General features: G+C 48.3%; 1 protein-coding gene across 2 annotated transcripts in view; it reads left to right on the forward strand.

Annotated features, from left to right (window-relative positions):
- Positions 1 to 4,947: 4,947 nt before the first annotated feature.
- The window catches only part of MGAT5 (alpha-1,6-mannosylglycoprotein 6-beta-N-acetylglucosaminyltransferase), a 441,795-nt gene continuing 419,915 nt past the window's right edge, over positions 4,948 to 26,827 (forward strand). For both annotated transcript variants that reach the window (XM_075530286.1, XM_075530287.1), the window contains exon 1: positions 4,948 to 5,362. The gene's annotated coding sequence lies outside the window, so the exon portion shown is untranslated. The remainder of the gene's footprint in view (positions 5,363 to 26,827) is intronic.

Genomic DNA, 26,827 nt, shown 5'->3' on the forward strand with positions numbered 1-26,827 from the left:
CATTTCTGTTTGTTAAAGGCAATCGTGGCGGTATTTCCAGATGATGTAATAGATGATTTTCCAAACCATTAAATAAATGTTCAGGTCCTTGGAAGTAAAAAAATAAGTAAAAATTTGTTTTAACAGAAAAGTGTTTTATAGAGATCTACTCCAAGACAAATTGCATGCTTCCCACTTTTAAAAGACTTGCGTAATAGATATTTTATTATGTATAGTTTTATACAATTTGAACAGTGAAGACATACTTTATTAGTATTGAAGTTTTATTTTTTATAATAGTTGTATTGACATCAGCTACACAATCTAATATACCCATTCACATACAATTCGGTTGTTCAATCCCATCAAGTGGAGTTACACAATCAGCAAAGCCCCATTACCCCCCCCCACACACACCCACACACACCCCACCACACACACACACACACACACACACACACACACACACGTCCCATACTCTCAGGGAACCATTAGTCCTGCAACTATTTCTACAAGCTTGTCTATCTTGACTTCCATGTACTGAATGATCTTAAATATACAAAGGAACATAGCAAATCTAACATGATTGATGAGGCAAAACAAACAACAGCCTCACTAGTCCGGAGAAGAAATATCAAAGAACCAGTGGATAATTATGTGCTCCATCAGTGCCATACCATGCCTGGATTCATCATCCTTTCTGTATGGCCCTTCTGAGAGGGACTGTCCAGATACGTACCTTGCAGGTGAGTTTTTAAGTCTCTATTGCATCCATGTCCCTTCACATCAAGTTGGTTGCATGTTTCTGAAACTTCTCATTCGTGAAAAAAGCAAAAGGTCATTAAAAATACAGGAAAGAAAGAAAAGATCGGAGTAGAAGCACCTCTGAGGCTTTCAGTAATTGTAGAACAGCTAAGCCATAGGGAAGAAATGCTGAAGTCATGGAGCTGAACAGACATGTCAAAGGGAAGCTAGAGAAGTCAAAGGAACATATGAAATGTGCAAAGACTGAGAGTTAGAAAACCAAAAAGGAAGAACATGCGCAGCATAGCTTAAGCGCAAAGAGCTCGAGAACAAAACTGAAGCCTCAAGAACTGAAGAAAAATCGAGTGACAGTATGGAAAGACTCCAGAGAGATGATTGCTTGTGTTTCACTGACTCCAAGGCACGTGCCTGTGTACAGCATGACAAACCATGGATAGCTTTGAGAAAAATCAGAATTCCAGAACACTTCATGGTGCCCATGCAGAAGCTGCACATGGATCAAGAGGCAGTTGTGGAAACAGAACAAAGTAATACTACATGGTTTAAAATCAGGAAAGGTGAGCATCAGGGCTGAATCTTCTCACCATATTGATTCAATCTGCAAACTATCTGAGAAGCCTGAACACCATGAAGAAGAATGCGGATGATCCCACTTTGCTTGCAGAAAGTGAGGAGGACTTGAAGTACTTGCTGATTCTGCTAGACTGGGTTGATTAGACAAACAAATCCAGTGACACTCATGTATGCATAAGAAAGAGCTTTATACCGAGAAGTAATTAGATATCAAGCAAATATCCCAGCCCAGTCCAGATCAAATCCGTAAGTCCAATACTACTCCGTAAGTCTGATACTCATCCATAAAGCCCTCTAGACTCACAAAGTCACAAGCAAGGATGCCAAGTGCACAGACTGGTGGGTGAAAAGTCTTGTGGAGCCAGTGGCGGTGGAAGCATCTCTGTGCTGGCATCCGTCTCCACCAGCACGTGGCTCCTCCAGCTCTCCGAGTGTCTCAACAAGAAGAAGCAGAGAGAGAGGGAGGCTGGCCTTCAGGGAGCCATTTATCTTGGTAGCCCTCCAATCCAGCTGCAACCTGATTGACAGGCTAAACTCCACCCACACGTTCCTATGGGAGCCACGGTGGCACACAAAAACCTAACTATTACACTGATGAAGATCAAGGATTGCAACATTACCACCTCACTGTATTCAGTATGGATTACAATTCAATGTAATGAAAGTAAAAATTCTTACAAGTGGACCAATAGGTAACATAAGTAGAGAAAAGATTGAGGTCAAGGATTTCCTCTTGCTTGGATCCACAATAAATGTTCAAAGACACAGTAGTCAAGAGATCAAAGGACTCATTGTATTGGCTAAATCTGCTGTACAAAACCATTTTAAAGTGCTGAAAGAAAAGATGTTACTTTTAGTACTAAGGCGTGCCTGACTCAAACTACTGTCTTTTCAGCTGTCCCACATGCCTGTGCATGTTAAACATTGACCCAGTAAAGCTGAACAAGAATTGATGCATTTGAATGACGGTGCTGGCAAAGGATATCGGAGGTACATGGGCTGCCTAAAGAACAAAGAAATCTGTCTTGGAAGAAGTACGGTCAGAATGCTCCCTAGAGGCACGGATGGCGAGATTTTGTCGCACACACTTTGGGTATGTTAGGGAAATAGCAGTCCCTGGAAAAGGACATCCTGCTTGGTAGAGGGGCCGTGAAAAAGAAAGCTCTCACCAAGATGGACTGACACAGTGACTCAACAGTGGGCTCAGACCAAAGAAGACTTGTGAAATGGCCCGGGCCCAGGCTGTGTTTTGCTCTGTTGGACACAGGGCCACCATCAACTTGATGGTAGTGAGCCATGACACAAGCATATGGTGGAGACATTGCAGAGCATCGCCACAGAGAGACTTTCATAGTAAAACAGTTCCTACATGATTCTACAATCTATGAAGTGTGGAAGGGCATTGTGAAAAGTCTGAAATATTGTGAGAATAACCAAAATGGAACACAGCGACATGAAGTAAGCACACGTTGTTGGGAAAATGGGGCTGGTAGACTGGCTCCACACCACGACTTTCAGTGTAGAAAACCCAGAAGCTGCAGAGTGCAAGAAGGTGAATCCCAAACCAATGAGGCTCCTGGACACTTTTATTCTCTATAGACCTAGACACCTATAGACATTTCTGAAATAGTAATCCTTTGTAATTCCTTCTATAAGAGAGAGTCCCTGAAGTTTCACGAGTTGATATGTTACCGGAATTTCTAGTTGTCTAGGTGGCACAAAGATGGATAAGCCAGGAAGTTGGTTTCGATGTGAATCTATTCTGACTAGAATCAGTATGATACTTTTCAAAGCAAAGAAAGTCCTGGCCACCAGATGTCATCATTTTTCTATTTCCCTCTCTGGGCATCAAGAGGCTTTAAGCCATTTTCTTCCAAGGGACTGAGATAAATACACAAGGCAAGTAAGCAAGGAAAGACAAAAAGTCTTTATTATTAAGAGGAATTGTCCTTTTAATTGTCCTCTATGCAAGATTCCTATCCCACAAGATTTCCTTGTGATCCCTGAGTGCTAGCTGGACAATTTCTGGGAGCACAGGATTAAGTGGTTGATCGTCTGGAGAGCACACCTGGTCAGGAGGTGTTAGAGGCATTTATCCAACTTGAGGTTAAAGATAGGATTGGTCTAATATGTTCCATACAAGAGGGGCAACGGCTGCCTTCTGCTATAGTCCGGGAACAGGAAATCTCCCTAGCCAACCCTGTGGCCCTGGGAGCTCACCTGTACAACGGGAGAATTGAACTCGGAATTGTAATAAGTCATTTCTATGATCTAAAGTTATAGGCACTTCCGCTTTTGAAAGTTTATGAACTCCAAGATTATGACTCTCACCTTCAAGTCTGGAACAACAGTGGCCTCTGTGTCAGAAAAATCAACTATTTACGGTCAAAAGGGCAACGTTTACCCAAGGAAAAAGTTCAGATGGTTTCGGAAAGCAGGAATGGAAATAGACATCCAGGGAGAAAGGGAGATGAGCGAGGGTGCACCCAGGGGATTGCAATGGATGAGGTGACTCAGAATGTGTATGAATTGTTGAATATGAAACAATGATCTGCTCTGTATGCCTTCACCCAGTAGCAATAAAGGGGTGTTCTCTCTCTCTCTCTCTCTGTCTGTCTATGCTGTGGAGAGTGAGCAATAGAAGTGAGCTAGTCATAGAAGATGCTAGAACTCCTGCAGGAAAGGTCAGGGAAACTCCGATTCACAAGACAAAGGGAGGTAGTAACTGGCTACAGGACTTGGAACTTGCTAAGAGTTATGAACTTTGCTATGTCCACCCCAAGGTAAGCCACCTGGCCACCCTGTCTCCATTTCAGATACACTTAAGGCTGATTTATGATTCTTTTTTTAATAAATCATTTTATTGGGGCTGATTTATGGTTCTTCGTGATGTGACTGCATGAATTCTCTCCCCTGGGAATTCGTTCAATTGGTTTTGTCAGCCAACATTCTTCATGGTTCCTTCAAGGCATAGGGTATGTTTTTCTCTCTTTCTGAATGTACCCAAGCTTTAACAGCACAATGCTTGACCAGTACGCCCAGAATCTTCGGGGACGGTAGAGGGCAGAGAAAGACGACTAGAATATATTTATCGAGTAGCTACTGTGCCGGGCATCGGCAAGTACATTAAACATAGTTCATCCCATCCTCATTACAACCTTAGGGAGCTGCAAAGATTGTGTCCTTGTTAGGAAGAAGCTGAGCTCCAATGCCTACGGAGCTTGCCCAAGGTCATAAACACCAAGAGGTAGAAACTGACCCTGCTTCCGCTAATCCAGGAGGAAACTGAGGCTCAGGGGGTTCACTAAGTTGTGTGCAAGGGTAGGCGTTGGAACCCGCATTCTGCCCTCTCCTGGGGCCTCAATGCTAGAAGTCCTTTGGTTCTTAGAAGCCAGGACTGCACCACTCTGGAGGATGCGGCGTCATATCAACATTTGCACACCGCCCCTGACCTTGCTAGAATATACTGATGGCCAAGATCAGATGTCCTCGCTAGCTCATTTTTATCCTCGGACTGCGGGGACCAGAGGACCCGAAGTGCTCTCCGTCAGGGTTGAGAGTTTTTAGACGGCCCCTGGTAGGCTGCAGCGTTCCGAATTGGCTGAGCACCCAGCCGCGGAGGGCGGGGAGTTTGCCGAACGTCGCTGGCCGGAACCCTGTCTTCCAAAGCCGCGGTCCTGGAGGCTGGGAGAAGTTGGGGAAAGCGGGTTCCAGAGGATTGGAGGGAACTACGGACAGCCCCCCAGACCCCTCCCCGTCCTGGCTGACTGAGTCCCCGGAGCTGCATCTCTGCGGCGTCTCGACGGAGCGTGGACGCGCCTTGCGCGGCCGTGCCAGGGCTGGGAGTTTTCACACCGTCCCTACCGCGGCCGCTCGGCGGCGGCCCTGCGGCTACCGCGGCGGCGGCGGCGGCGGCCCCGGGCGCGACCCAACTCAGGGAACCGCGCCGCCAGCTCCGGCGTCCGGACCCGGCGCCGCCGCGCTGAGGGACCCGCCGAGACCACGGCCGGCGGCGCTCCGGGGGCCGCGGCTGCCTGGCAGGAAGGTAAGAGCCGCCGGGTCTGGGCGCTCGCGTGGGCGCCGCTCTCCCCGCGGGGCGGTGCACGCCGAGGGGACTGGGAGGCGCGGGGAGCCGGTGCGGCGGGAGAAGCCGCCCGGGGGTCGGGGGTCCGCGCGCCCTGTCCTTCCGTCGTCTGCGTGGGTGGCTGGCCTTGAAGTGCTGCCTGGGGACGCTCTGAGGGGCGCCCACCTGCCTGGAGCAGCCCTGGCGAGGGAACCCACCGCTCCCCAAGGCCCGTGGGGAGGGGGCTTTGGGGTTTCCGAAGGGCGAGCCCGGAGGAAGCCCAGGCTTCGCGAGTTCGGGGATGGCGGCCGGGGCTCGGGCCGCGGAGGAACCCAGTGGGGTCACGCTGCCGGCGGGGCTGGGGGGGGGGTGTTCCTCGGGACCTGGGCGCGCAGGGCTGGCGGGAAGGCGGGGGAAGGCTGGCCTGGGACCCCTCGGTGGCGGGAGGGATGCGACCAGCGGGCGTGGCGGGTTCGGGGCCTCGGAGGCCTCGGGCTCGTTCGCAGCCGCGGGGACAGCCAGGTGCCCCAGATCCCGCCGCCACGCTCGGCGCGGCCGCCCGGCCGGGAGATTGCGGGGAGCACAGCCCACCCCCGCGCACTCACTCCCCAGAGCATGCTCAGTGCGGCCCCGGGAACTTCCTGCCGACTCTTGCAGTCCGGGCCCCCGCCAGGCCCGTGCCGCTGGTAAAGTTGGGGGCGGCGGGGCACCGGAGCGGGGGGGTCCTTGGTCCGCCTGCCCCCTCTCCGCACCTCTCCCGCCCACCTGCCTTCACGTCTGCGGGAGTCCGGAAGCAGCTCGCACCGGCCGCCCGGAGGTTGGGGACAGGGGTGTGGATGTCATTCTGCTTCCCACGGCCGCATTCTAGGCCGGGTGGCCGGAGACCTTGGCGTCAGGGCCGACTGCGGACAGCCCCGCGCTCGCTGAGCCCGCTGCTGAGTATTCGGACCCCGCTCCCCGAGCGGGTTCCGTGGAAGGGGGTGTGTGATGTTCTCGCACACGTTCGCTGTCACACACAAAGCCACGGCTTGGCATCCACGGCGCCCTAGCGGGAAGGAGGCGCCTGCATTGTCCAGAGACGTTTAGAGTGCCCTCGGTGCTCAGCGCCTCGCAGGCTGCGGGGACCAGGCGCGGTTTATGGTTGCTGGAGATGCTGGAGTCTTGGTCTAGGCAGGGCCTAGCACTGACCGACCATCAGGCCCTGACCAAGGCGGGCGCCGGCCGCTGCCAGCTTGGGCTCCCATGCCCCTTGGAGAAGGTCGGGCACTTCTTGCACTGTGGACTTGGGGAAGGGAAAGCTGAGGTTTGGGTGGAAGCCAGAGAGGGGTTGGAGTGACTCTCCTTGTAAAGACAGGCAAGCGGGGAGCCTGGGTGGTATCCCAGTTAATTTTAGGACCTGGTGTCTTGGTTGGCTTTTACTCCGTGAGAATTCCGTGCCACTCACACATCCTGAACCACCCTCCACCCACCCACTCTTCATTTTTTAAAAAACGGTGGCAAAATTTACGTAACCAAAATGCCTTGCCGTAGTACACATGATGTGTGCATTTTGTCTCTGGGAGCCCTGGCTGGCTTGACTGCTCACCCAAAGGTAGGCAGTTGCTCTGGGGGAGAAAGGTGCGGCAGTCCGCTTCCTTAAAAGATTTATAGCCTTGGAAACCCAGGGGGGGCAATTGTGTGGTGTCCTGTAAAATTGCTAACAGTCCCAATCCACATACAGCAGTGGTGTTAGCCTTGAAGTGCCTTGACTCAGGATCCGAACTCCCTTGTCACAAAAGTTTCCCAGGCAGCCATCTCCATATGTCTGGGTGCATCAGTTCCTTTGCCTATCCACTCACCCCATGTTACCTACAAACTCTTTTTATTGTGGTTGATCAGGGGTGGGCTGGACAGCCTCAGATTTGATTAGCACTGCTAGGAATCTAGTAGTGCACCCCTTTTTCTCTAGAGCAGGGGTCCTCAAACTTTTTAAACAGGGGGCCAGTTCACTGTCCCTCAGACTTGTGGGAGGGCTGGACTATACTTTAAAAAAAACAGCTATTAACAAATTCCTATGCACACTGCACATATCTTATTTTGAAGTAAAAAAACAAAAGGGGGAAAAACACCCGGCCGGCAGAATCAATGTCCTTGGCCGGCCGCAGTTTGAGGATCCCTGCTCTAGAGGCTTTGCCATTTGCCAACTTCATATTCCATCTGTCAATCTCATGTAGAAAGACCCTGAAAAGTGAGGTGGGTGACCTTTTTGCCCCTTGTACTCAACTGGCCAGGGAGGAGAGGTAAGCCTACCCCTCTTGTCACCTGGCAGCACAGTTGACTCTGGCCTGTGGTGATTTGCTTTCCTTTTTTCCCTTCATTGTGTTAGCCCGTCTTCGCGGGCTGAGGGTGCTAGAGACTTGGCTTACTGGTGGCAATAAGTCTGCAGTCTTGGATTGGGGCTTTGCAGGGTGTGCATCTACAGATGCTGCTGGCACTTAGGTTTAAGGTGGGACGGCAATGGTTGGCGGGTTGGGGGCTCTGCCTAGATCTGCCTGTGGCATCTGTGGATTGGCTGCAAAGCAGCTCTTGGGCGTTTTGATCTCCTCCGCAGTACCCATTTCAAGCGCCTGGTGTTTGGAAGTGTGAATACAGTCCTTGTGGGTGCGCGTGTGTGTATTCACACATCCCTGTACATTTCCATAAGCATGTGCATGTATGCGCATATGCAGTGGGTTGTGGTAGAAGCTGGAAAGGATCTCAAGAGATCACAACAATCCACATTTTCTGCCTTCCCATTCAGTTTTCTTAGTTTAAAAATAGACGTCTGCCCAGCTGGCCTCCAAAAGTGTTGAAGTGCTATAGTCCTTCCTGTGACCCTCGCTGAGAGAAGGCCCTGGCCCTCCTTTTGACCAGTGGGACTGCTCAGGGTCCTTTCTGGCTGTCACCTGGCATGACTCTTCCTGATGTTCTGAGTGACTCTGGATCTAAGGTCACTGCCAAGCAACCTCCAGATTAAGTTTTGTCCTCTACAGACGTGTCTTGAAAACGGCGAAAAGCAGCTGTAGGAAGACCAGCGTTGGGAAGTCCATGTCCTCTTGTGCCGAGTTCCTCCAGAGAGGTCCTCGCTTTGCCATTTCTTGAGACCAGTCAGACTCAGCTCTGCTCCTTGAGTGGTGTGTTCTCCTGGCTCTGGGAAGTTGGGGTTCATAGGCCTGTGCGACTGCAATATACGAGGGGACTGCTGAGCTTTTTCTGACTGACTCATGGTGAGCCCATGTATGCCATGGTAGAACTCTGTTCCACAGAGTGGAGTGGTTATTCGTTGTGCTAACCCCAAGGTCTGCAGTTCAACACCACCAGCGGCTCCGTGATTTCTAATCCTGTAAAGAGTTATAATCTAGGAAACTCACAGAGGTTGTCCTATCCTGCCCTATGGGGTGTCGTGAATCAGCATTCACTGGATGACTATGAGTTTGATATTTGGTTTTTATTTGAAGTAGAGCTCCATACATATCTTCTGAGCTGCCTCAGAGTGAATTCGAACTTCCATCCTCCTTTCAGTTAGCAACTGAGTGTATGAACTATAGCCACCAGCCAGCTAGTTCTTTTTCCAGGAGCTTTGCGTGCCTGTGTGTGTAAAAATCTGGGGAAGGTGCTGCCGGGTGCCAAGTGAACAGTCTCTGGGTAGTTCTGGCTGAAGGAAGTTTTACGTAATCTAGAACGCAGGTCCTTCAGGAGAGCGGAAGGATTTTACACATTGGAAACGGGTGTGCTGTGTTTGTGACAGTTGAGAAGTTTGGGTGGGAGGTAAATAAGTAACTGGTACTTGTCAGCGCAGGTTTTACCAGCTTGCCTTTAAAGTTCATCGGCGCTTTGAACTTCAGAGTCCCTCTTAGGAGGCAGGAGGTGATGTACTTCTTGCTTTCTGTGTGAAATTAAGTGAAGTTCTTCCCAACTCTGTTTTCATCGAGTTCCTAATCTAGGCAATGTTCCTGTGACGTTTTTCATCCTGTGTTCCCAGCAGGTGTCCCCGAGTGGTGTAAATGATTATCATGCTCCACTGCTTACCCAGAGACTGGAGGCTTGTGCCTACCCACAGGTGCCTCGGAAGAAATCACTGGCAATTTAGGAGTGAAAGCTCGCTCAGCCATTGAAACCTCTGTGGTGCTTATCATCCGGTCACGTTGAGTTGGGGCTGACTCACAGCACCTGGGGAGGGTCCTGTACCAACACAAGCGCAGGTGCAGCTGAGATGCTGGCTGCTGGTGTGTCCGAGTCTTCCCCTGGCGTCGGCCACACACCCTGTACCGTGCTGGCCTTGGGGAGATAGAGATGTCCTTCTTCTAAATTACTTGCTCACTTTAAATTTCTCTGACCTTCTCTTTCAGTGTGTTAATGCAAACAAATAGCTCTTGGAAATCGGCCAGTGTGGGTCCCTGGAGCCTTAGTACTGTACCCGTGTTCTCAGCTGCAAGGGTTGAGACTTGAGCTGTGTTTGCGCATTTGGGCTGGCTTTTCCTTGTCTTGTTTTCAATGTCACAATGAAATGCATCCCGCCCTGACTTCGCCACAGCTGCATGGGAGCGGTCGAAGAGTCACGCTTTTTCCTTCAAGTCCTGTAGCTCTCATAACGGAACACGGCTTTCTAGGAAGGAGCCCACGGGCCTTCCTCCTGGGATTCTTGGTGTCCTGTGTCTGGCTTCCCAAACCTGGTCAAGGTGTGGCAGCTGGTGTGGCTGGGTGTGGTGAGAGGAGTTGTCCTTGAGAAACTGGCCCTGTGTCCGTGACAGTGTTCAGGGGCTTCCTGGACCGTGGCCCCTCGTGGGGCAGATGGCTAAGGACTATGTCTCCATCCTTGGGCCCATGCACTCAGGAATGAGGTGCCCTAAGTACTTTGGTCCTAGTGAGTTCAGCACTGGTGTCTGAAATGGATTTACTTCAAATTAAAAGGAAGAAGAAAAGCACTCCTTGGTTTTTCCTAGAGTGAGAACATCCTCACTGACTAGCATCCCTCTGATATTTATGTGACCATTGGGAGAGAGTGTCTTCTCCCATCACAGGCTGCTCTTCCGTCCTCTCACGCTGCCAAAAGGCTTTATATAAATATCACACAGAAAAGTCTTCTACTCCAAATGTCTCCGCTACATTCGAGTCTCCCACATCTGAGTCCACCCATGGGAGCATGGCGTGTGTGGTCACATAGCGATTATGTCTTGGTTGAGAAACGTTAAGAACAGCTGGGCAGGAGGGCTGGGCAGGAGGGCATGACTATGATGTAAACTTCTCCCCCGAAACAAAACAAGACAATCTTGTATAAGTGACACCATTCTATGTACTTCTCATCTGTTCCTTGGTCCTCAGTGCCACGCTGAGGCGGGTACTGTTGTTCCTCCCAGTTTAGAGGTAAAGAAATGGAGACAGTCTGAAGTTATAAAACCTACCCAAGGTCACGTCGTAGCAAGCAGCAGAAGAAGCGTTGAACCCAGGTGTTGTGGGTCCAGGGCCCATGCTAGCCTGGCTGTGCTGCCTTGTTAAGGCGAGAAAAGCCGGCCCCGCTTTACCCAGCACCCTCTTTCCAACAGAGGCAGAAAGGGGTCTTAGACACTCAGGATGATGGGTCTTCAGAGAGACACCCTGGGTTCCTTCTCTTTCTGTCTTTGGTCCCCGAGGGCCAGATAGGTACGTATCTAGCCGGGGCAAAATCAGTCCTGTTCCTGTGAGTACTTGGAGCCATGGAACGGGGCTTGGCCCACTTTGCTTATAGAAATGACCTGGGAAGAGGATGTGATGGTCTCTGGAGGCTGTCCAGCCCCACTCAGAAGCCCCCGTGACTCTCCTCCAGCGAGTGTCACACGGAATCCGGTGCAGCAGAGGCCAGTGTGTGCACGTTGCCTGCCACTCATCGCGGAGGGTCTAACCCCCTCCTCCTTCCGAAGGGGATGCTTGCAGCTGGACATCTTAAAGCAGGGGTGGGGAACCAGTTTTCTTCCAAGAGCCACGTGGATGTTTATGACAACACCCGCAGGCCATACCAAATTATCAACTTAAAAATTGGCCAGCGACATTTGGTCACACATTTCATTAATTCACCTCTAATGTGTTGCCTGGAACTGTTGGTTGCTGTCAATGATTTGTCCAAGCCTTCTAAGAAGGGCCTGCAGGTTGGACGTCCCCGTCCTCCCCCGTCGTCTCCCCTCCTTCCCCCTGCGGCCCAGTCCTACAGGGTAGTTTCTGGAGAGTCGGTGTAGGTTGCACTCTGTGTGAGTGCTCTCTGCTGCTGTGATGTATGCTCATTGGGAGCAAGGGGAGGATCAGGAGTGACCTGGCTGAGACATCAGGGGCATCCTTCACAGCCCCAATAAGGTTCCCCATGGGGACATGCCACAGTGGCTGCGAGGCCTCCGAACCTGAGCAGAGGCCCCGCAGAATAGGTCTCTGGCCCCTGGGCTCGCTGCGCTTGCTGCAGGTCTCCCACTGAGGGTAACGGTGCAGCCCACTTCCCTTCATTTTATTTTTGATGCGGCCGGCCTTGGGTGCTGTCTGTGTTCTCGCCTGTCTCTGGATGCATGTGGTTAATAAATAATCCCTAGCTGCTCAAGGAGTTTAAAGTGTAGGCCTAGACAGTACAGTGAGCTTCAGCTAGACAGCAGTATGCAAATGAACATGGAGCTTGGGCCCCTGCGGCCACTTTGAACCTCTGTGCTTATGTTGAAAAACAGGAGGATTGAAAGCGCTTCTAGGCCCCACTCTGTCCTCATGCCATTGAGCACACATGACAAAGGATATAAAGGAGAAATGGAATGTCCTTCCTGAATGATAATAGTAATACACAGGGGAAAAGATGGGGGAAACTCGTGTTGCCTTTGCCTGTGTGGGCCGCCTGTCTTTAGCTGACATTTGAATTGTTTGCCTAAGAAGAGTAAAGCAGCAGCTATGGATTTGGTTCTGACTCTGGGCCACATGCACGACCCAGTAGCATGTGCGCCCCATGCATGACCCAGTAGCAATTGCGCCCCAGGGGTTCCTTGGCTGATTTTTTTAGGAGCAGATTCCTCGGCCTTTCTTCCAAGGGACCTCTGGGTAGACACGGACGAATCTCCAACCTTCCGCCCACAGCTGAGTGTGTTAACCACTTGCACCTCCTGGGGACGCCATCAATGAGAAGAACCCATGATAAGTAGTACTGTCTTTTGGAACGATTTTCTTTGTAGACATCCAGAGCCTTGCGGGTTCTGTCTCAGCGTCGACGTCCCTTTCGTTCCTTGTTCTGGTACGTTGTGGAGCCAGTCGAACTGCCCCGGAGAGTTTCTCCTGCTGTCATCTCTGCCAGAAGACCCTCGCCCTCCCTCCAAGCTCTGTTTTCCGGGGAGCAGCTGATGGGTTCGGAGTTTGGGGCCGTGCACTTAACCACTGAGCCACCAGGGCGCTCCTGTTTTCCTAAGTGAGGTCTTACTATTGCAAAACTGAGGTTCAGACGGGGGCTGGCCAGGGTAGTGGTGCTCCGTGGGGTAGGGCTGCAGCATGGGCCAAGTGGCTGGGAGTTTGCCCTGCCATCCAGCCTGGGCAGATTCTTCCCCGCTCTCATCCTGGCCACGGCAGAGCAACTGACTACTCCCAAAGAGCGACGGCATTTGACGGCAAACTCCTTGCAGCTGCATTGCTTTAAAAAAAATTTTTTTTTAAAGCTATTTTCAGCTGTGATGCTTTATTGTTTAGTGTTTATGCTGAAGAGTTTTCTAAGTGACCGGGCCATTGCCTGTGCATCTCTAAGGAGCTCTGCGTGTCAGCTGCTAACTGGAATCTTTCTGTTTTTCCCTGGCAACTTCCTTAGTAGTTCTCAGTAGGTCCTTCTGCATTGCCTCTGTAATTTAGGAGAGCAACCAGGGAAACTTTGGAGGGGAAGAGGAACTTTAAGACCCCACAGTGGTGTCCATCATAGGAAGCCTCCCCAGTCTTAAGACACTTGTGAGCTGGTCCTCACGCATCTCTTCCTATCTGTACTGCTTTTCCTTAATACAATTCTAGTCTCCAGCGACTTAAGGATGGTGTATCTCCCCTCCTCTCATCTTATTTATTTGACGCACACATGTTAACTGAGTCGAGAGTTGACTCGATGGCAGTGAGCTTGGTTTTATATTTATGTACCATGGTTTTTATCATTTTATATTTATCTACATGTAAATTTTAGACTGACTCAGTAATCCTTACACGTACAAGTCAATGTCCTTATTTAGGTTTTTAGAGGAGCCCTGGTGGTATAGTGGTTAAGCTGTGATCCTAGTGTTCAGCAGTTTGAAACCACCAGCAGCCCCACAATAGAAAGCCTGGGCTTTCTGTTCCTGTAAACAGTTGATCTCAGAAACCCACGTGGGGTCGCTATGAGTTGGCACTGACTCGATGGCAGCGGGGCTTTTTATTTGCTTTTTAAAGTGTATGCGTGTCAGAATTAAGTCACGTGGTTAGTTTTTTTGGCTGTATATTATTTAGTGCTTACAAATGTAATTCGGTAAATGCTATACATTTTCTGCTATAGATTTGCCATTATGATATCCAATGAACTCCAGAAACAGAATGCTGTTTTCAAAGGTTTGTTCCAGAAAAAACCCAAAAAGCGGATTAATGCGCTTCACGAGGCACAGATTGGAAGCGCTCCTTGTGTTTCCTCACTCAGAGCCTGGCACATTGGAAGGCTATGGTGTCTGCCGAATGATGAGCCGGGCAGTGTGGCGTTGTGGGTGAACTCTGGCCTGGGCAGGTGAGGAGGCCGCTCTGCAGTTAGTATGCAGGCCACTCAGGCACGTCCTCGGCTTTGAAACAAGGCCTCTCCTAGCTCCTCTTACACTTGTGGGATTCTACTGCTATGTCTTTTTAGATGGGCTTAGTACACTCATTTACTGCAGTTGAAAAAAAAATATGTGCCTAAGAATATTCTTAGAAGGGGTCCTAATTTTGAGCTCTCACTTTTTTGTGCTTTTTAAGATTTCTGTTTTTAAAATCAGTGGGCTTCTTGTAGGCCTCTCTCTCCTGCCCAGTCTGTAGGGTCATAAGTTGGGTGTGTGTGTGTGTGTGTGTGTGTGTGTCTAGGAGAGCAGCAGAGAGGGAGTGTATGCACGTGCCCCCTCAAAGTCTATGCTGTCTATAGAAGGAGTGGGTGCGATCTTAGCTCCAACTGCCGGTTTGGAGAAAGTGCCATCAGTTGGCTCCAGAAAACCATTGTAGAAGTGAAGTGAAGTGTGTATTCATCATGATGGTTTGCTTGTTCTCTGGTACTGGCTTTTCTTTGAACTGCCCCAGCAAGAGAATCACATCCCCCTTTCCATTTTTGACTCCATGCCTGGTTAATATTCACCAAATTCCCGAGTTCCTTCCTATCGGCCCAGTGGTTTTAAGAGGAAAAACATCAAGGATGTCTTGCATTGGGCCAAGCTGCTGCAAATGGACGTCACTCAAGTGTTAGCCATCAGAACTGTCACTTTGAGGACCAAAGTGTGCCTGACCCAAGCCTTGGTATTTTCAGTTGCCTCACATGCACGTGGGAGCCTTGGTGGTGTAGAGGTTATTCGTTGGGCTGCGATCCGCAGCGTCGGTAGTTCAAAAGGACTGGCAGCTCTGAGGGAGAATGGCTGGGCTTTCTATTCCCCCTAAAACCCTTGCAGTCACAGAAAGCCGCAGGGGTTCGCTCTGAGTCAGCATTGACTTGCTGGCAGTGTTTGGTATTTGGAGTCACATGCATGTGAAAAGTGGACAATGATGCCTTTGAATCAAGGCCATTGGCAAAAAATATCCAATCTACCACGGGCTTCCGGAAGCAGGGACACGTTTGTTTTGTAGGGAGTATAGCCAGAACACTCCTTAGAAGTGAGATGTCATCTGACGTTCTTGGGCCATGTTATCAGGAGGGACCAGTCTCTGGAAAAGCCGCCGTGCTTGGTAAAGTAGAGGGTGAGTGAAAGAGAGAAAGTCTGTCGAGGAGATGGATTGGAGACGGACTGACATGAGGGCAGCAGTCATGGGCTCAAACCTCTGATGGCCATGAGGATGGTTGTCCTGTCCTAACCAGGCCTGCGGTGAGGTGGAGCCTACTCCTGCGCACCTGACACCAACAATCCAGTAAGCTTCGGAGGGGACTTTCTATTTCCTCATTGTCCACCTTTCACACAGAGATTGCAAGTTTGTGTCAGTCTTCTGTTGGTTTCCTAATACTTTTATAACAAGTGACCACACATTCAGTGACTTAAAACGTTATGTACTGACTCTCATCATTCTGTGGGCCAGAGGGCCAACTCAGGCCTTACCAGGTATGGTTAAGATGCTGGCAGGATTTCATTCCTGGCTGCGACTTCAGTGGAGAAAGCATTCTCTTGCCTTTTCCAGCTTCTAGTGGCCACCTACATTCTGTGGCTTTAGCCCCTGTAGGGGGTTGCATTGTTTCCCCCACCTGTCCCATCTGTTAAGTTGCTAACCTCCAGTTAGGGTCTTTGCAGATGCAGCTAGTTAATGTGAACCCAACTGAAGTGAATCCAACGTGACTGGTGACCATAGACCGAGGGAAGAGCCACAGGGGAAGGCAGTCATCTGAACAGGGAGGGAGACGTTGGAGTTATGTTGCCACAAACCAGGAATGCCTGGGGACCCCAGACACTGGAAGAGACAAGGAAATCTTCCCCTCAACCTCCTAAGAGAGCCTGTCGTGGCCAGAGTTTGCATTTCAGCCTCCAGAACTGTGAGACCCTAAGCTTTTGTTGTAACGCAGCCACTCTCAGGTCGTTTGCTGTGGTGGCCCTCGGAGACAAACACAGCTCCTTCCTTCATCTTCAAAGTCAGCAGCGTTGAACCAAGCCCTGTCCCACTGCTGCCTCTGGTTCTTGGACCACAGCTGGGGAAGGCACTCCAGCTTCAGGACCCCTGTGATCCGATCAATACCTTGTGGGTAGCCAGGCTAATCGGCCCCCTCAAGGCCCTGAGCGTGGTCTGTCCTATCTGCCATGTTGGACAACATAGTCACAGGCTCTAGGAATCAAGACAGATGGCTTCCCTTCTGGGAGTCCATGTTCTGCCTACCACAGACTCCAGTGTGCTTTCGTTCTATGTACAGAAACTCTTCCTCTACGTAAAGTAACTTTGCCATTACAGAAGGCGGACTTTGTTCCTTGTGAAGATATTCCATCAGTCACCATCCTTTGCAGAGTGCATTATCATCGCACTGAAGTTGAGTTCTGCCGGCACCAGACATTGAGCTAGGTACTTGGCCAACTTCTCTGACAGCATCCTGCTATTACGCTGAGGAAACTAAGGCACCAGCTTGGAGACTTGCCCCCCCCCCCCCGGGTCACAGAAGACAGAAGTAGGGGAGCTAGGGGGGTGGGACACAGCTCGGCCTCTTCTGGTGTAGAACCTGCCTTCTTGTCACTGGGCCTCTCTGCCTTAGAGTGATCATGAGAAATGGGAAGGAGAAAACTTAAGAGCGTCAGAGCCCCTGCCCTTGTCAAGGGATGATAAAAATGAAATATTACCTGTGTTAGACGGATTGTTGGGATGCCCCTGATGACGGCCCCTCCCCGCTCCTTTGCCTGGAACGTTTCCATCCACCCCCTCCCTGGTCCCTGGGACTGGTTTTGTGACTTGCTTTGATCAGGAGATGCTAGCGGATGGATAAGCAGTGTTTAGCAAGTGCCTGCATGTTTGTTTCTGAGCGCATCTTACATGATTAGGCTTGTTCTCTCCAATCCCTGCCACTGCCATGGGGACATGCCCAGACTCGCCCAATGGATCGGTCTGAGAGACATGTGGAGACCAGCTAGGTTGTGCCAGCTGAGGCCATCCATGATCAGCCAGCCCCCGGCCGACCTGCCAGCTGTGCTCGTTCTCCTGAGTCTATTTGGCCACTATCAGCTAAGCCTGGCCTGTATCTCCAGAGCCATCCACCAGCCCGACAAAAACTCACTGCCACCCAGTTGATTCCGACTCAGAGCCACTCTATAGGACAGGACAAAACTTCTCTGTGGGTTTCCAAGAGTGTGTGTGACTCTTTACAGGAGTAGAAAGTCTTGTCTTTCTCCTGTGGAGAGAGGCTGGTGATTTTGAACTGTTGACTTTGAGGTTAGCATCTCAATGGGGAACCAATCATAAGGAGAACAAGAAATTCCTTACCAGACTTACAAAAGTGTGGAAATAAAAAAAGGATTTGAACCCACTAAGTTTTGGGGAAAGTGTAATTATACAGCAATTGCTAACTGGCACACATTAGATATTTGAATAGCATAAGAAATATTTTAGTGTTAGTTTGAGAAGTGCAGCATTTTAGGCTACTTGTAATTGGTAAATATTTTTTTAAGATTGTACTTTAGGCACAAGATCTTGTCCCTTAGATTGACCTCCCCTCCACCCCAGTATATTAGGATAAATTCTCATCAGTCAAAAGTTGACTTATTTTTCTGTCTTGAACAGAGCACTCCTAATATAGTAGCTTTTGGTCTCAATCAATAAGATATATAGTTGTTAGTCAAAATATAAAATATGGTTATGAGTCAAATGTTATATTTCATAGATATATGCACATATATATTTCACGCACGTACACACACGTGCCGCATCACGACTTTTTGGATGTTTGACCACATACATGTACCCAGCCCCAACAAAGCTTATTATATCAAAATTTTGAGGTTCACCTAATGGTTCCTAATGGCAAATGGCACTACCTATGACATATTTTAAAACATGCTGTCACTGTATTAATATGTTAAAGATGTTTCCGTGTACCTGGAAGGGTTCTTTACTATTTCTTATGTTTAGAAAGGCATCTTATGTATTAAGATAAAACAATTGGCAAACTGACGTTAGATACCAACCTTACCTAACTGTTTGGACTTACATACAGATTTGGCTTAAAGACCGATTTGAGAATGGAATTCATTTGTAATCTGGGGATTGCCTGCACAAATATAATACGTTTGTAATGTTCAAATCCCATCATGTGTAACACATGAGTAGTCCTGTGGATCCTGATGGTAGGTAATCCACAGCCCCCTAAGGAAGAAGCACAGATCAGAGGGGCCTCGGCTTCTCAGCAGCTCCTGATGCTTGGTGGCTGCACGGCCTTGCTGGGCCTCAGGGTCGGTGACTGAGCTGTGGCATTGGAGTGAGCCACTCCTCCTGCCTTCTTTCCTAAGCACGCCCTTCCTCCCACCCCCACAGACAGTGTGATCAGGTGTGGCCCGAAAGGACATTATGTGGCAGCGTACCTCTACCTGTGCGTGCATGCGTGTGTATGTTCCAGTAGAGCTGTTTGTAAAATGCGCAGGGGACCATGGTCTGCTAATCCCTGATCAGTATTTTTTTAACTAAATAAAATAGGAAACAGAGGGCATCATTTAGTAGTATGATATGATGGTAAATATGTGTCATGAAACTTGCTGGTTTAAATATAATACAGATGCATATGTATATGTGAACATATGCACAAACAAATATGGGGGCTTCATCGACTGCACGGAAAATTTCAGTTGTCTTTTAATTTTATTTCTTCACAATGATTTGAAGCCCCTGTATATAGTCTGCCCTTGAGACAAGGAAAGCTAAACAAGGCAAAGGCGAGAATAAAACAACCAGACATAATGGGGGGTGGGGGGCAGAGAGAGTTTCTGGGCTCCCAGAGCCTTGAGTCTGTGGCTGCAGACCATTTCTGAACCCTGCTCCCATCTAAAAGCCTAATCTACTGGAATTGAGTCCATTCTGACTCATAGGGCCCCTATAGAACAGAATAGAATTGGCCCATAGGTTTCTAGTGTTGTAACTCTCTGCTCGCCGACTGCCACGTCTTTCTCCCTCGGGTGGTGCCTCATTTTTTACTTGAGTTCAAGCACAGTAGGAGGGTTTTTGTTGCTCACGGCTGGAAGAGCCCTACTTGGTATCTATCTGCTCACCTGGAGAGATAACTAGGAAGTTCATCCATCCAAGAAGTAAGGACAGCAGCTACTAGGAATAACATGTTCCAGTAGCTACCCGACATAGGGGAGCCCTGGTGGCAACATGTGCTGCTAGCTGCAAGGTCAGCAGTTTGGAACCCCCAGTGAGCCTTTGTACTCCCATCAAGAGTTACAGTGTAGGGAACTGTGTTAGACAGGATTCTCTAGAGAGAGAAAACCAGATTGCTGATAATGATATATATTTACAAAGATAGATATATAACACAAGAAATGAACTGTTAAATTATATACAGATAAATATATAATACAAGAAATGGACAGTTAAATGATAAAGCAGTACAAATGGCTCAGTGCATCTCACTCCCGTGAGAGAGTTGTGAGACACTGGCAGTCCTTCAAGTCTTGAGAGCCGCCAGGTAGTCCTCTGTAGAGAGAGCTAGGCTATCCCAGCACAGGCAGCAAACAGCAAGGCAGGTCACCAACTGTCAGTCCCCAGCTCCAGAGATGTAAATTCCAATCATGTGGTCTTAGAGGGACCTCAACTTACAGCGACACAGTCCACAGGCTAGGCATCCCATAGGTGGTGTGCCCTTTAAATTGAGGCACAGAACAAGCAAGGCAGCTGCACACTGGTCCGATGATTAAAGAGCGAGAGACAAGAAAGGCGAGGCTCACGGAGCCATTTATCTTTCCGCCTTTCAATTAATCCCACTTGTGTTTACTGGCCAGGCTGGCACAATAAACCATCTCAGAACCCCTAGGGGCAGTTCTCTCCTGTACTGCGGGGCAGCTGGGAGTAGGAATTGGTGGTGGTGAGATGCCTGGTGCAGGCTATTTGTTCAGGTCTTCCTAAGCTCTCTGTGCTGCAGTTGAAGCCCATTTAGCTTGTCTCTGCCCTAATTGCCAATAAAAGGGCAGTGATCATTTTTCACCTGGCATTGCAGACGCTAGAAAGACATTTTCAGATCATGTGGAAGCCCATTTTACCTTCAGCTCCACCTCATCAATCCCATTAACCACACCCCCTAAGTAACGTTCTTGACAGGCTGGGAAAATTTAGAAATCAGAGGAGCTACATCTTTAAGCCCCCAATTAGGTCTGAGTAGGAAAATAAAAATCTTTCTAAAGCCCTTTCCAGCCTCCCGAAGTCCATGATTCAACGGCTCCAGATTTTATTATGCTCAGAAATATCAACCGAATGCAGAGATGTGGCGGTAAGAACTGGCCGCCTGAATTGTGGTCTGAAAGAAGCCAAAGTCATTGTTCCTCCATCCCTTCAGTAACGGTCTCAAAAAAAGGCACGGCTCTAATCCAATGAATAAATAACGAGCGCTTGAATGGATTTGTACCTATTTTAATTCAGTTAGTTCCCACAAGAAAGCCTTATTTAAATGAAGGGGGAACAAAAACTCCACACGCTACTTTTATTGAAACATTTCAGAAGTGGTTGAAAAGTTTTCTATATTCTTATAAGCCAATCAAGTGTAGTGTTAAGGTGCATAAAAAGGTGATAGTTGAATCTTAAGTAAATGGAAAAGGAAGTTTGAGTGTGCGTAGAGATTGCCCGGGCTTCACGTCTGCTCCATTTCAAGAGGGCTGCCTGGAAGACACCGGGCCGTGGTGGAATTCTCACCCCACGCAGAAGACCCTGGTCGGACTCCCAGCCCGTGCAGCTCATGTGCGGCTGCCTTGGGAGCTGGCGCTGCTGCTGTGATGGTGAACAGTTTCCAGACTGGGAAGAATGGCCTGGAGACTTCTGAAAATCAGCCCGTCTGAAAACCGCGGACCGCAGCAGTCCAGTCCTGCTGTGCCTCAAGTCACTGGGAGTTGGAAACGGGCGCGTTGGCAGGTAGTGCGAGCCCTGGCTCTGTAGTGGGTTCCACATTGCGCTGTTCACCTCGAACTCAGCAGCCACTCTGCAGGACCAAATGAGGCGTTCTGTGCCCATAAAGATTTATTTATAGCCTCCGGAGCCCACAGGAGCAGCTCTAGTCTGGCCCGTAGTGTAACTGTGAGCCGAAGGCAGTGCATTTGAGAAACAGCGATCAGGAATACTAAGGGTTACTTGAACAGTGTCGCCAAACTCAAGGGCTGTAACTGACAGATAAGTCCAGAAAGCAGTTTAGAGCACGGGTTGGGTGGAGCACTTCTCTTTTCAAGGCCCAGGTAGTAAATATTGTAGGCGTTTGAGGCCTGGTGATTTCTGTACAGCTACTCTAGTTTGCTATTGTATTATGAAAACAGCCATGGGCAACACATGGAAAAGTAGCCATTGGTGTTTTCTGATAAAACTTTATCTGGACGAGTATCAGATTATAATGTGTCTATTTTCCAGGGAAATGGATTTAATAAATCCAGGCGGTCTTTGGATTATGAATGAGGTCTGGTCCCAAGTGTTTTAACCCTGTTGTCATAATGGGACAGGTGGTGCCTACCTACTGGCTTCGAGGTTTAGTGGGAAAGTGCTATCCCACTTTTAGTTTATACTGCCATATTTTGGGGGCCTGTATTAGTGTGCTTATCTGGAGAAACAGGTTTTATTGCACCAACACTAGCATTAGACTCCAGTTCCGGTCCCCATGGAGCATATGTATTCTTTTAATTGCATCAAGATTCGTATGACCTTACCCCCCCCCCCATTTTATTAAAAATGCCTTATGATTGCAACAAAGAATTCAAAGGTGGAAAATAATTCAGTCTTAAAAGGGTCAAGTGGAATGTGTAGGTAAGTTGAAACAGGTACATCTGGTTCTTTAACTTTAGTGCAAGACAAGACTTGAAGGTGTTTTCGGTAATTTAAAATCTGCATGAGGAGTAAGTGAAGTTGATTGTGATCAGGAACTTGTTGGGAGTAGGTGTTCAGTTGTTTCCACACCAGGACCAATTGACTTCACATTACAGGGCATGTATGCGCTGTACACAGTAAGCTGGAGATTTGCAGCCCAGGGGCTTGCTGTATATGGCTTTTTCACCATGGATTTATGATTCTTCCAGAAATCATTGGTTGTGCCTCAGCCAGCCCTGCGATGGGTCTACTTTGTTTATCTTGCCAGGATTGGACCGTTGACTGTGCAATTAATGTGCATAAAACCCTTATAGGTGAAAGTGACCTGAGGGGAGTGGGCAGTTCAAAGTCTTTGTGGGAGGAGGAGGATGCTTAATAAAGGGTCAATTCCATAGAGGTTGAGGAAGACCTCACTGTCCTGTAGGGTCGCTATGAGTCGGAATTGCCTTGATGGTAGTGAGAGGGCTTGGTATATTTAATATATATACTTGATACTTTTTTGGGTAGGTTATATGTTTATTTCATTTCATTTAATAAAGTGTTAGAAGTCTGCTATAAATAAGAGATTTGGGATTGGATAGAGCTGAGAACATTGCTCTGGTGGAAGTGATTTGTAAAGTCGTTTTCACCTCCTAGCTTAATGAGTCAGCGAACTAACTACTATTAACCCCTGGTTGTCAAGTTAGTTTACATTTGTGGTGCCAGCAGAGTCTAGACTTGTCTTCTCAAGCACTTTTGGGTGAACTGTGCACTACCTAGGAACTCCAAAGATTCTTTGAACACTAGGTATTTCAAAAGCAAACTAGCCTGTACAATAGGGGGCAGCAGACAGAACAGATGAGTGGAGAGGCTAGCCCCAATCATACCACCCCTCTTGCATCCATGTATGAAGACCACCCGCCCTCCCTTATAGGTAGGTGGTTCATGTATGGCTCTTGGTGGACCGAGGCTCAGCTCTGAATATGCTTAAGAATTGGATGTCCTATCAGGTGCGTTTCAGAGCAGTTGCCACAGGCCACTTTGTAATGCTTTAGGGCTCTGTGAGCCTGCATGGGGAAAATAATATTGTGCTGATTTTCACTAACCTCCTCTCCAAATCAACAGTGCGGGTGACAGGTCACAGTAGTATTAACGTTGCCAGACGCTGCTCAACAACGCTCAAGCCACTGTGACTTGTGGCCCACCTTGAAAGTTGAAGTAAAAAACATTCTCAGCAGTAGAAATCAGAGATTCTCATCACGGTATGCATGATTATCAAATCTTGAAATAGTCACCCTCATGAAAAAAAACAAAACCATTGCCATTGAGTTGATTCTCACTCAGAGTGACTCTCCAGAGCAAAGTAGAACTGCCCTTCGGTTCAATTGAGGGCAGCTGACTGGCACACTTTCTCCCATCCATCTCTCGGTGGGCTGGAATCACTAACCTTTTGGTTAGCGGTTGGAGCAGGTAACCACTGATTGGCCAGGGCTCCTTCACACACATTTATTACATACTAAATACATAGTAGAAACATTTTGGGAACTGTATGGTGGCGCTGCAGGTTAGGCATCGGACTGCTCATAAAGTCAGTGGTTCAGCTCCGCCAGCCGCTCTGCTGGAGAAAGAGGAGGCCGTCTGCTCCTGGAATGATTTACAGTCTTAGAAACTTAAGTCGCTCTGAGTGAGAATTAACGCAGTGGACTTGGTTTGATTTATGTTTCAATGCAATTGATTTCTACCTTAAGCTTGCATATTTTATTGTGTGCCTTTAGGAAATAATTCTGGGAAGGAGTCTGGGCCAAGCAAAGCAGTGGTACAAGGACCATAAAGTAAACATGGAGTGCTCCAGACACTTCACACACCAGTGTCCCCACTCACTGGGAGCATTGGGAGTTAATTGACCTTCTCCTGATTTGGCAACAGAAATTGGGACCTGAGGGTGGAGGTAGACAGCTTTGTGGGTACGTGCCCCATCGAGCTGTTACTTTGTTGCGTCAGTTGGCCTACAAGGTTCTGTGACTGCATTTGTGAGAGTGAGACCTTTCTGGTCTCAGGATAGCTTTGTGCCCAATAGATGCTGTTACCTTGCTTTAGAGTCACTGTCAGGCCTACTTGTGCATACTTTTTCTCCCCCTGTCCCACAGTCTATATTTAGAGTATGGAAATGCCGATCATTCCCTTTCTCACTTCTTAGAAGTCAGGACAGGTGGGATCTTGACACATTCAACAACGAAGACCTTGCTCAGTCATGCTGTTAGTGTTAGGTGCCATTGAGTTGATCACACACACAGTAGCTCTGCCTAATGGGGATTTCTCAGCCGTGACCTTCATGTGAGCGTGTATCTAGCTCTCTGTACTGGAGAGCCATTGGGTGGTTTGAACTGCCAGCCTTCTGTTGAGCAATCACCTGTGCCACCAGGTCTCCTCTGGACAGCCAGATCGAATAATAATGAGCGTGGTTTCTCCACCCATTTTTTTTCTTTCAAAAAATATTATCTGCAGATTGGAATTACATATTCTTCAAATTCCCCCTTACTTCCCTATGGGTTTAGTTAGGGATCCCATTTCTCATGTAGTATAAACATGAACATTCCATGACATTATTCGATATTGTTACTTCCCATCTGAGACCTAGTACCTAGAAAAAAATACATGTATTTATCAAGCTTACCAACTAAATCAAAGTATCTCATATTACCTTTTTGTACAAAGAAACAGTACAGTGTTGTTGCTTCCTGAATCGCTGATTGATGTTAGAGATTCAGGGACAAGACTATGAGTACTTGAGGCCTGATCTTTAACGTAAGATACCCAGCATTCTTCTATCAAAGAGCTCTCTCTCCTTTTGCCATTGGCTCTGTAAGGCTAGTGTTGCAGTCCACCAGAGCCTTTGTTCCAGGAATCGCCTGTGCCCTAGATTATGAAGCCACATGTGTACCCCTGTTTTCTCAGGGGTTTGGTTGGGGTGCATTTTGATCTGATCTCACATTTATGTGGAGAGCAAGTGAAGTCCCGAAGATAGAGCAACCCCATCCAAACCAAGTTGAGCGCTGTCCAGTGGAGTCTGACTTTTAGAGTACAGTGGTTTAGATATAGCACCCGGTGGTTCATGTCTTGGTCAGATTAAGTGACAGGATTGATCAATCTGTTGTCAGAAGCAGATGCTGTTACCATTTTTTAGACCTTTTCTACGATAACAAGTAGAACAGACAGGCCCTGTCTTCAAATCAACTAACGGCAGACTGCCCCTTCAGAGTAGCACATTTTTGCCCCAGAGTGGACCTCTTGGTACGTAGGGAGATGACAGACGTATTTGAAGCCTGGACACGCTGTCTGCGTGCTTATGACAAGCTTGCAAGTCGAGTTTCATTATTTTCACTGAGCACTGAGCATGGTGAGCATCAGTAATCCATTTGTCGAGACTCACATAAATAGGCGACCATATAGTTTATCATCCAAAGCTAGGCATTTACCAAGGGTGTTATCTTTGATGGTCATACGAATATATGTAGCAGCATTTGTCAAGTTAATGTTTTTTCACATGTGTACAATTTAGTGACATCAGTTGATTGTGCTACCCAACCATCACCAGTATGTACACACGGACACATTTCTATCACCCATTCGGAAACTCAGAGCCCCGTGAACAGCAATTCTCCCTTTGCCCTTGTGCCAGACTCTTAAACCCAGACATTTTGGGGAGTGAATGGAGGCATTAATTAAGCTTGTAGGCACAACTGCACCAACTTTTAAAGTCTAGGGCTCTTTGGTTTCCAAGCCTGCCTTGTCCTGCCCTCGCTTCAGTAACTCAGGTTGCTGCATGCTTATCAAAGACGTTCACTAGAGCGTTTTCTGAAGATGAGCTCTGGGTAGGTGGCGAGTCAAAGAGGAACTCTAAGACGTTAGGTGACCGTTCCCCTTGGCAAGAGACGTGCAAACTCAAGCTCGTTTATGCGAAAATGTTTAAAATTTTGTTGTGAAGTCTGATGGTCTTACCTGACCTCAAAACCAAATATGTTTCCCTATTTCTTTTTTGTAAAATAAGAAACTCAGCGTTAGAATTTCCACAAGAGCCCTGGAGTAGTGGGTGACACAAGGTCAGTGGTTCAAATCCATCAACTCAGGAGAAAGGTAAAGCATTTTACTGTGATAAAGGTTTATAGTCATGGAAACCTGTGGAGAACAGTTCTACCCAGTCCTGTAGGGTTGCTATGAGTTGGGATGACTTGGCAGTGAACGGCAATGAGTTAAAATTTGTAAGAAAAAAATAACGTACTGTTCAGGAAAGCCATTTCATAGCCAGTGGCTGGTTGGATACAGCATGATATGTGAACTCTATTAGCTATATAATCTGAATGATCATATATAATCCGGATGTTGACGGGTGTTAGGTCTGTCAAGTTGGTTCTGGCTCCTAGTGACACCGAACGCAATAGAACCAAACTCTGGGCAGACCTGCTCCGTCCTCACAGTTGTTATGTTTGAGCCCCTGTCGCAGTCACTGACCCTTCCTTTACTATGCGTGGTGTCCTTTTCTAGGGGCTGGTCTCCCAACATGTCCAAAGCATGTTTGTCAAAGCCTTGCCATCCTCGCTTCTAAGGAGCATTCTTTTTGGACTTCTTCCAAGACAGATGTGCTTGCTCTCATGGCAGCCCATTGTACTTTCAGTATTCATCACCAATACCACAATTCAAATGTATCAGCTTGCCTCCAGTTTTCCTAAGGCCAGCTTCCACATGCATATGAGTGGATTGAACATGCCATGACTTGTC

The sequence above is a fragment of the Tenrec ecaudatus genome, chromosome 13, assembly GCF_050624435.1.
Source record: "Tenrec ecaudatus isolate mTenEca1 chromosome 13, mTenEca1.hap1, whole genome shotgun sequence".
NCBI lineage: Eukaryota > Metazoa > Chordata > Mammalia > Afrosoricida > Tenrecidae > Tenrec > Tenrec ecaudatus.